The sequence below is a fragment of the Tupaia chinensis genome, unplaced genomic scaffold (genome assembly GCF_000334495.1).
Source record: "Tupaia chinensis unplaced genomic scaffold, TupChi_1.0 Scaffold000084_3, whole genome shotgun sequence".
NCBI lineage: Eukaryota > Metazoa > Chordata > Mammalia > Scandentia > Tupaiidae > Tupaia > Tupaia belangeri.
In genome coordinates this window covers 3,609,462-3,620,326 of record NW_006159546.1, presented here as the reverse complement: position 1 = coordinate 3,620,326, position 10,865 = coordinate 3,609,462, and positions in this window count along the sequence as shown.

Below are 10,865 nucleotides of genomic sequence, written 5' to 3'. Positions count from 1 at the left end.
CTGCTGAATATGCAGCCCTTAGCTAACTGCGCAGACAATAGCTCATAGTTATCAGGTCTTCCAAACGATTAACGAATTCACAGTCATCTGCCTCTCTCGATGCTTCTCTAAAATGAGTGATATTGATAGCCACTCTGTGTTAGTTACTTTAATAAATACTCGATATTAATTTTAAAATTGCTGGGTTTGTTTGGGATCAAAGCAAACAAGAATTACTTAACTGAGATTATATACTGGAAAAAGACATGCAAGCGGCACACAGAATTCTTTCTGAATGATAGAGAATGTTTTTAATTAAATAGAGTGGGACAATGATTTATGTTCAGGCAATGTTGCATGAAGGCAGGAATAGTTGTCTAAAAAAGAAGCTTTCCTAAAATTCCTTTTGCTACTGTGGATTCAGAAAACCTTCCATTAGCATCTGTTGTAGAACTCTTTTTCATCTTCTTCTTTTTCTTGTATTTATTTATTTATTAGAGATTTTTGCTATAGGGTACATGTGCTCACCAGAAAGACAGAGAAACAGAAAGTGAGAAATCACAACTCCGGAGGAAAAGGCCATGCAACAATCCCTTCTCCTCTGTTTTCTTCTCTGGATTTTTGGGCACACATGCAAAGTGACCAGTGTGCATTTCAAGTCACTTGATCCAGGACTTAAACCATGGTCACCCATATTGGAGTCCAGCAACATAACCATATTCCATCTGCTGGTCCCTCTTCTTCTTTTAAATGAGAATGAGAGAAGAGAGAGGAAATCAAAGGGAGAATTTTTTTTTTTTTTTTTTGAGACTAGAAATCTGGCCATTTATTTATTTATTTATTTATTTATTTATTGAGAGGTTTTTGCTATAGGGTGCATGCACTCGCCAGACAGACAGAGACAAAGAGGTAGAAAGCGAGAAATCACCCCCCGGGGGGATGGCCACGCCGCAATCCCTTCTCCTCCATTCTCCTCTTGGGATCTTGGGCACACACGCACATGCGCCCGGCTTGAGTTTAAGCTATCCGGGACTCGAACTGCGGTTGACTACGTCGGAGTCCAGCGACATAGCCATTACGCTAACTGCTGGTCCCACCCTTTATTTATTTTTTAATCTCACCTTTTTCAATTTCTCTTTTGGGTAGATGTTGTATAACATATACAATATATTGATACAGTAGCACGTGTGTATAATTTATAAAGAAGCATATGTGTGTATATATAATATATATATTTATCTTTGCATATCTGTGTGATGTACACACATACACACACATGTATATATTGCAGAAAAAGGACTTCAAAATGTCTGTGGAAAAATTAAATAAAAATATGAATTTATTTTGGTGCAAAAGGTTTTTAAGTTTATGTGTAATTTTTTTCATAATACGTGTGTCCCATGAGTTTTTTGAAGAGTCTCTTGTATATACATGTAAACACACACACACACACACACACACACATTGATAAGGCTATTCCTTTAAAAAAATTATAACATTAGCAGAAAACAAATCAATGGAACAGAAAGTCAAACACATACAGACACATACATGCAGAACTTACATACTCATATAATTTGATAAGCAAAATATAATATCTACTGGAAGCAGTGATTCTCAGCCTTGACTGCACATCGGAATCACCCAGGGAGCTTTAAAAACTACTGATGCCTGGATCTCAACCCCAAATACTACAGTTTAATTGCTCTGGGGTGTGGCTTGGCAGTGGGATTTTTGAAAAGCTCCCAAACCAATTATAATGCTCCACCAAAGTAGAGAATCATTGCTTTAGGGAATTGACTTCTTTACTTACAATCATATGCCCAAATCTGAACCCTGAGAACAGACCCTCCATGTGCATAAAATGAAGTAGATTACATATTCTAATTCTTCTTGATTGTTAGTTTATAGGATTTTCCCCTCAGTTTCTATTGCCAGTATTAGTTACTACTTCTAAGTATGGTTGAGAAAGATAAATCAGCATTTAAAAAAGCAAAATACGTTGTTACTCTGATACATGCTGAAAGAGAGCAAAGAAAACTAATGGTATATAAATAAATACATATGGACACACTGATTAAATATTTTCCCCAGTGAGGATTGCTTTATATTGTCTATATTTAGCTTCTTACCACAGGGCATAGACAGGGTCCTATTTTATCCTGCACTCTCTCTAGTGCCCTAATGCTTAACATCTTTTCAGTTAAGGTCAGGGGGATACACATTTTTCCCACCTCGAGTGCTCTTGATCTGCCCAATTTTTTTATTTCTTCTAAAAATTGTGCTCCTTTTCAGGGGAATCAAATATATGGATGAAGATATACATCAAGCATACTAACTTTACTATTTTTATTTTTTATGTCAGAGGGTGTGGGCACTTGCCAGAGACAGAGAATCAGGGAAAGCATCCCAACGGTGAATGGTCATGCCACAATCCTTTCACCTTCATGTCTCCCTCCTTTCAGGATTTTGGGCGTGCATGCACATGCACCAAGAGTGGTAGTGTTTCTTAAGCTACTGGGTCTGGACTCAAACTATGTAGATGGCCATATGGGAGCCATCTGCCTTAATCACTAGGCCATGGAACTAGCTCCATGTTTACTTTTGTTAAAAGTATTTATTTATTTATTTTTTCCATGAGTAAGAGAAGTAGAGAGATAAAGAAGTAACACCTCAATAAAGCCTTGGCAGTGAGAGATAAGGGTCCAGTTTCATTTTATCAGAATCACAGGACTTTAATACAAAGTAAATTCATTGAGTTACATGAGTAAGGCACTCAGAGATACAAAACTCTTCAGTGCACGTTTAATCTATTGGCTCAAATCATGTTCATCTCTATCCCTTGGCTCACCTCCTTGAGTCAAACCCTAATCACGTAAAACTTTTCCTTTGTGGTTTTAAGTTGTTTCTCTAGCTCTCAACTCCTTATATTTCCTCATTTAATTGACGTTTTCACAGAGCTTCATTTCCCCTAGCAATCACAGAAAGCCTCCAGTCTCTGGTTGGATTAGATGAATTTATATCAGATGCTCATCCTGCATCAATTCCTAGGTTAGAAAAATGAGATTAAGCCAAGATTTTTAATATCTATACCACTGACATTTTGATCAGGAAGGGTACTCTTTTCTGCATTGCGGGATATAGAGTAAAATCCCTGGGCTCTACTCACTAGAGAGCAGTAGCTTACCATGCCTCTGTCCTATTGCAAAAATGTCTCTAAACATTGCTGAATGACTCCTGAGGGGCAAATACTCTCGTGGTGGGAACCACTGGATTAGTCTGATGGAGTTATGTCTAAGCCCTTAGAGAGGGTGGAATGGGATTTCCCTGAAACTGGGTCCTATGAAGAAAATGATGTGGATAAAGTGTTGCTTTATATGAAAATAATTATAAGAAACAGGTGCAGATGCTACTAAGTAGATACCTCACCTGCTCAGAAGTCATCTATCATTTATCTATTTGAAATATATGAAGAAGGCCACTACGTGTATAGTAATATGATAGGGAGTATAGAAAGAGTGAAGAGCAAGATAAATCTATAGTCTCTGCCTTGATGGACTATATAGTATGCAATTCAATTTGTAGCTATAGTTATTCATTTTATTTATTTAGTCTAAATAAATTTATCCCTATCGCTTTCTGAGCACAATTCTAATCACACTACATAACCATTGATTTACTTCTTTGTTTCATTTTATGGAACAGCATCATCTCCTTCAGAGGAGATATTTTTTTCTCTGCTGCATATTACCAGTGTCTACACAAAGTAGGTTATCACTGTGTGTTTTATGAAGGAAGGAAGCTCTTCTTCATTCAATAATTATCATTCTCATTAATGTCAAGGGCTCTTGATATACAATCTGTATATCTTGAAAATTATTGTTTTGTCCCAGAATCTAATGATTCATCATAATACACCCCATCTTATATTCTTGCTTATAGTTTGATTTTACATAAAATGTGATAAAATATGGAGGAAAAAGAATTATGAGCTCCCATATGGTTCCCTCAACATGATCTAATAGGTACTACACTGAGGCTTCATTTTGGCATGGTCATAATTTATATTAGCCAATGGCAATGGCTTTTAGATCACTTACACATATTGGGGTGCTATTGGGTGAATATATATATATATATATAATTTATTTGTCTCTAAAATAATGTTTCACACAGATGCTACATAAGTTGTATAGGGAGATGTTTCAATTAATATTAAAACAATTTAGATAAGAATGAACTAATACTAAGTAGTTTGGCATTTCATAATATAAAAATGAGCTAACAGAATCCTTAAGGCAGGGAAGACAGTGGTTTATTCCAAGGATATGAGACAAAGTTAGAGATAAGACACATAACTATTTTTTGGAGAAGTTTTTGCTGTAGGGCACGTGCGCTCACCAGAAAGACAGACAGACAGACAGACAGAGAGTGAGAAATCACCCCCTGGGGGGAATGGCCATGCTGCAATTCCTTCCCCTCTATTCTCCTCTCAGGATCTTGGGCACATATACACATGTGCCCGGTTTAGAGTTTAAGCCACTGGGTCTAGGACTTGAACCGTGGTCACCTACATGGGATTCCAGTGACACAGACATTACGCTAACTGCTGATCCCAAGACACGTACTTTTAATACAATAAAATGCCAATACAAAGCTGAGAAATAAAAGGATAGTATTAGTTCTGGTTCTATGCCTTAAAACTTCAGCTAGCCCTTACTTGACAAACTAACAACATTCCATAAGTAGAGTTGCCGAGTAATTAAAATTGATACCAGTAATAAAACCTGAACCCCTGTCCCCACACACCTTAATCCTGTTCTTTTTCAGGATTATTCAACTTTTAATTTCTATTTCCTATGTTGGGCTTCAAGTTGTCCCTTAAGAATGAAGACAAATCTCTTTTTGCATCATCCTTATCAACTGAGTCTTTCAGGGCTGCTGTACAGAATATCGTAGATTGAGTGGCTTATAAACAATAGAAATTTTTTTCTCACAGTTTCTGCAGGCCAGGAAGTCCAAGACTGAGGTACTAGCAGATCAGAGTCTGAGGCCAGTGTTCTCACAGATAACCATTTTCTCACTCTACTCTTACATGACAGAAAGAGTGAAGAGCCTCTGTGCAGTCTGATTTTCTCTCTCTATTTTTTTTTTTTGGAGAGGTTTTTGCTATAGGGCGCGTGCGCTCGCCAGACAGACAGAGAGAGACATAGAGACAGAAAGTGAGAAATCACCCCCCAGGGGGGATGGTCACGCCGCAATCCCTTCTCCTCCATTCTCCTCTCGGGATCTTGGGCACGCACGCACACGCGCCCGGCGTGAGATTTAAGCCACCGGGTCCGAGACGCGAACCTCGGTCGACTACATGGGAGTCCAGTGACATAGCCATTACGCTAACTGCTGGTTCCCTCTGTGCAGTCTGCTTTTTAAAGGACATTAATTTCACTCATGAGGACTCAGTCTTCTAAAACCTCCACCTCTTAATATCACATTCACTAAGTTTAAGCATAGGTACTTTGAGGAAGATACAAACACTTAAACCATAGCAATCATCATTATCATTGTTGCTCGATACCAAGTGTCTTAATTAAGATGCTAAATTTATTACATAAGTTTATTACCTTTAATCCTTACAACTATTGGAGATAGTAACACCCAATTGGGCAGGCAGAATCCTAAGAGAGTGTTCAAAATTTTCATTCCCTATTGCAGATATTCTAGATAGTCTTTGTAGTAGTGAAAAGTAAGTATTTTTCTCCTATGATCAAATTATGTTATGTGACATGTATGTGTCTATAAGAAAAGGAGACTATCCATCATGTAAGTTCTTTTAAAAAGGGATTTCTCTGACTGCTGAACAAGAGGACGTCAGAAATATCTACACTGGCTGGCCTGAGGGAGGCAAACATCCATGTTGTGAGCTCCTATTGTGAGTAATAATTTCTAGGAGCCAAGATAAAACCAGCGTAAAGCTCTTTGGGAAATGAGGACTTTAGTCCTACAACTGCAAGAAACTAAATTCTGCCAACCACAAGAAAGAGCTGGGAAGTGACTTTTTTTCTCTTCCTCCCTAGGAGCCTGTAAATAAGAAACTAACTAAAGTAACCCTTTTATTTCAGTCTGGGTACCCTGATAATCTTATATACAGCTATCATTTCCTGAGCAGAAATCCCAGGTACCACATGTTAAAATTTGACCTAATAATGGGTGTTTTTTGTTTGGTTTTGTTTTGTTTTAGTTAAAGCTGCTAAGTTTGTGATGTTTTGTTACACAGCAATCATAAATAAATACTCATGTGTATTTCACATAATGACTAACTTGGTGATAAACATGGTGGTTAGTAAAGAATTATGGATAAGAACATGAGCTTTGGAATGAGACTTTTTGCACTTGAATTTTAACTCTGTCATTCATTTGTGATGTGACTTTGAGCAAACTATGTAAGCAGTGTGAAACATCAATTCCTCACGTGAAATAGAGATAGTGGCAAGACAGACTTCAGAGACTTGTTAAGTATGACACAGGTGAAGAAGGCAATGGTACACATTTATGTGTTCAATATATGATAACTTTCATTTTTTATGAACACGTTATTCTCATCACATTTTCCCAGTTTGAAGAAGTGAAAAATAATCAGCCAGGTTTGAAATCCTACCACTTCTGAGTCAAGTTTTTACTCTCTGTATTTACTCTACTAAATTCATTCCACTGTTTTCCACACTTCTCTTGGAATACTGTCCTGTAAGACTGTGTCAGCTTCTCACTTCTGTGTCAACTTATCTTGCTAGTTATAGGGAGAATGTCTCAAAAATGTGGAAAGTAAAAATTAGCAGAAATCCAAGTCTTTTCCATACTCCTCATGTCCTTAGAATCTACCCAAAGGACAGGAGAACGCTCAGTTGAAAAAATGCTTGCACAACTATATTTATTGCAATACTATTCGTGATTGCTGATACATGAAACCAATCCAAATGTCCACAAACAGATGAATGGATTGAAAAAGCGTGGCACATATACTCCATGAATATTATTCAGCCATAAAACAAACAAACAAACAAACAAAACAACAAGAAGACCCTGGAATTTGATAGAAAGTGGACAAATATGGAAGATTTGTTACTGAGTGAAGCAAGTCAGGCTATGAAAGAGAGACATTGTATGTCTCCACTTAACATTTACAGACTGTCTGCATTCTATGATAGAGACTGAAAGACTGGAGGACATAAAAGCATTAAAAATTGTATGGACACTAGAGACAAAGTGGAAGAGAGTGTGGGAGGGGAAGAGTGCAGGAAAGGAAATTTGGGGGGAAAATAGAGAGGTGAGATATTTATGAGACACAGATATAGTTTGTTATTTGTTGATGAGGATGTGTGTAGTATTCTCAACTGGACTGAGATGTGTATCATGCTGGGTAAAGTTTCTTTACAATTCATAAATAATAATAATAATAATAATAATAAAAACAAAAAAAATAAACTCAGGCCTCTAAGATTGCAATCCTTTGAAGCATCTTCTGGAAAACACAATGGGAATCTTCTATTTTTCACATTTTTCTGGTAAGGCTCAGGGAAAAAGTACTGTTAGTGTTCTTGACCTTTTCTCTTTCCTGTACTTGCTCACCTTCACCTGCCTTTAGGAAGTGTTAGCAATTAAAATTGCACCCCCAGGTTTAAGCACCTCCTGCCTACAGCAAACCACTGGGAATCTAATAGGCCAACTCACAGGACTAAGAGGTATTAGCAATATTCTGTAACCTGTCCCCACCTGTAGCAATTCACGGGAAATAAAATATGCACTTCTCTAAAGCTATTTAAAACCCTTCGCTATGGTAAATGAAGCCTGAGAGGAGTGGTGAAATGTTATTATAGAAGATACCACTGAAGAATTCATTAGGGTTTTATAATTTCCTAAGTCAAAAAGAGCAACTCTAAATGGACATTTGACCTCTACCAGGTATCCAAGCAGGCATATTTTTACACAGCGAAAAGACTTTGCTGTGATGAAATTGTGAACAAATTGATTGGGTTAGCATGATAATTGCCCAGTACAGAAGTAATTGCTAAAAGTTAGCAAATTTAGAGTGCTCTAGTGGAGAAAAGATAGCTATAGGCTACAAAGCTGCCTTCTACAAGTTCTAGTGCACAAATAATTATCTCAAGAAACAAATGAAGTATTATTTTATTGGCAGTAGGACATGGATCCTTGGTGATCACTGGTGAAAAAGGAAACTATGAAATTAACTTGTACTAAGCAAAACTGCACTCAATCTAGCAAAGCTAGTATTTAGACAAGTTATTATCGCTTCAGGCCTTTTGAACATTACAGCCAGCACGATCAGTTTTCTTTTTTCTTTTGTTTTTGAGAGATATTTTTGCTATAGTGTGCGTGCACTCACATAGAGACAGAAATAGATAGCAATAAATAACCCCAAGGGGGAATGGTCACACCGCAATCCCTTCTCTTCCATTCTCCTCTCGGGATCTTGGACACGTACGCAAACTTGCCTGGTGTGAGTTTTAAGTCGCTGGGTCAGGGTGAACCACAGTCAACTACATGGGAGTCCAGCAATGTAACCATTATGCCAACTGCTGGTCCCTCGTCAGTTTTTCTTAAGAGTCTTCCAGTTGGGTATTTTATTTTAAGTATGCATTGATCTATAAGATATGACAAAAGTTATCATTATCTCTGATGTGTAATGATAAGTCTGTCATTGAGGAGAAAATGTTTACAAATGATACAAAATTATCACCCGACTAAATTTGCATTTTATCTTAAGAAATCATTCATTAAGAACTGTGAATTCATTTTTGCTATTTTTTTAGAAGTTCCTAAGAGAAAAACAATCACTCTTAAACTATGAGAAGAATTTTAACTATACCTTCCTAGACATAAAGGAAAAAGTAAAATTTCAAGTTCTCTTAGCCTAAACTGAAAAACAAAACAAAACAAAACTTGACTTTTCTCTTTGACTCTTGTCTTTCTACAATTGTCTCTTTTAAAAAGAATTATTTGTTTAATTTGACTTATTTTTCTTTTTTTCTTCTATAATTTTTTGAACTGCCATAGGACACGTGCAGTCACTAGAGAGAGGAACAGAGAGAGAGAGAGGAAGTGAGAAAGCATGCTGTCACTTGTGCCATAATGAAGTTTTTAACATATTGTTATGACACTGAAAACAGTGGGGGATTATTTTTACCATGTGACTCAGAAGGCCTGTCATTAAGTACTGTTCATTCAGTGATGCACGGAATGTAAGCATCTACTTTGGAATAAATTTTCAGTATGATTTGAAGTGACGAATGTCATCAAATCATTTCTCTATATACTTTGGTAGAACGCTTCTGTCCTTCCTTACAGAGTCACAAACAGTGTCAGTTCTTTTATTTTTAAGGTGATGATCTGTGGGGAAGCGATCTTTCCCTGTTTCTATCCTAGTAAATGTGATGACATCAAGAAAAAGAACATGGTCAGTTAACTTGGAAAGAAGTACACCTAAAAGGCATAAAGATGAATGATCTACTTTGGAGTGACAGGTCATTCCTGTCTCCTTTCTCCCGTATCCTTTCCATTCTCCTAGACTCTACATGTCCCAGAAACAGGATGAGAATCCTGCTGAGGCAACTGGTGAGGAGAAGCAGGACACACAGGAGAAGAAAGGCATTCTCCCTGAAAGCACAGAGGAAGCAAAGCTAAAGGCCGTGTACCAAGCCTAGGACAGAAGCTTGGAGGTTCGGACTTCCTTACAAAGACTACAGAAAGAGCAAGAGCACTTTGACTCAAGACTACCACATGGCTAGTGTCAAAATGAACAATAAGCAGCTGCCAAGCTTCAAATATGCTACCTAACTATAGTAACCAAAACTGCATGATACTGATGAAAAAGAGATAAATTAATGAAAACATATGCGTGCATGCGCGCGCGCACACACACACACACACACATACACTCGTGCGCACCAACAGACAGATCAGAGAACCCAGAAATAAATCCAAATACATACAACCAGTTGGTTTTGACATAGGTTCCCAAAGTATTTGTTCGGGAAAGGACAGTTCAATAAATGTTGCTGTGAAAATTGGATATGCATATGTGGAACAAATAATTTAGACATCTTAACTCTCACCATGTATAAAAATCAACTAAACATTGGTTAAATAGTTAAACATAAGACCTAAAACTATAACAGTACTAGAGGAAAACATTCCAGGACATAGATATGAGCAAAAGATTTTTTTAAATGAGATGTCAAAAATGTGCATAATGCGGGAACCAGCAGTTAGCATAAGGGCTATGTCACTGGACTCCCACGTAGTCAACTGCGGTTCGTGTCCCAGACCCGGTGGCTTAAAACTCACGCTGGACACGTGTGTGTGCGTGCCCAAGATCCCGAGAGGAGAATGGAGGAGAAGGGATTGTGGCGTGACCATCCCCCCTGAGGGGTGATTTCTCACTTTCTGTCTCTGCTTCTCTCTGTCTGACGAGCACACGTGCCCTATAGTGAAAAAAAAAAAAAAACTCAAAAAAAAAAAATGTGCATAATGGAGGCAAAATCAGGTTACAACAAACTAAAAAGTTCCTGCACAATAATGGAAACAATGAATAGAATGAAGAGACTACCTACAGAATGGTTTATAGTGTTTGCAAATTACACATTGAACAAAGATTACTAACTTGATGATACCAGGAACTCAAATACCAGCAAATAATAATAATATTAATCTGATTAAATATTGAGAATCGGTAAGAAAATAAACTTAATGGAAGTCATAAACATGGCAAATAAGTATAAGAAAAAAATGTTCAATATCACTAATACAAGAGGAATGGAAATGAAAACAACAGTGAGGTATTACCGTGCCCCACTTAGAAGGGGTTATTATCT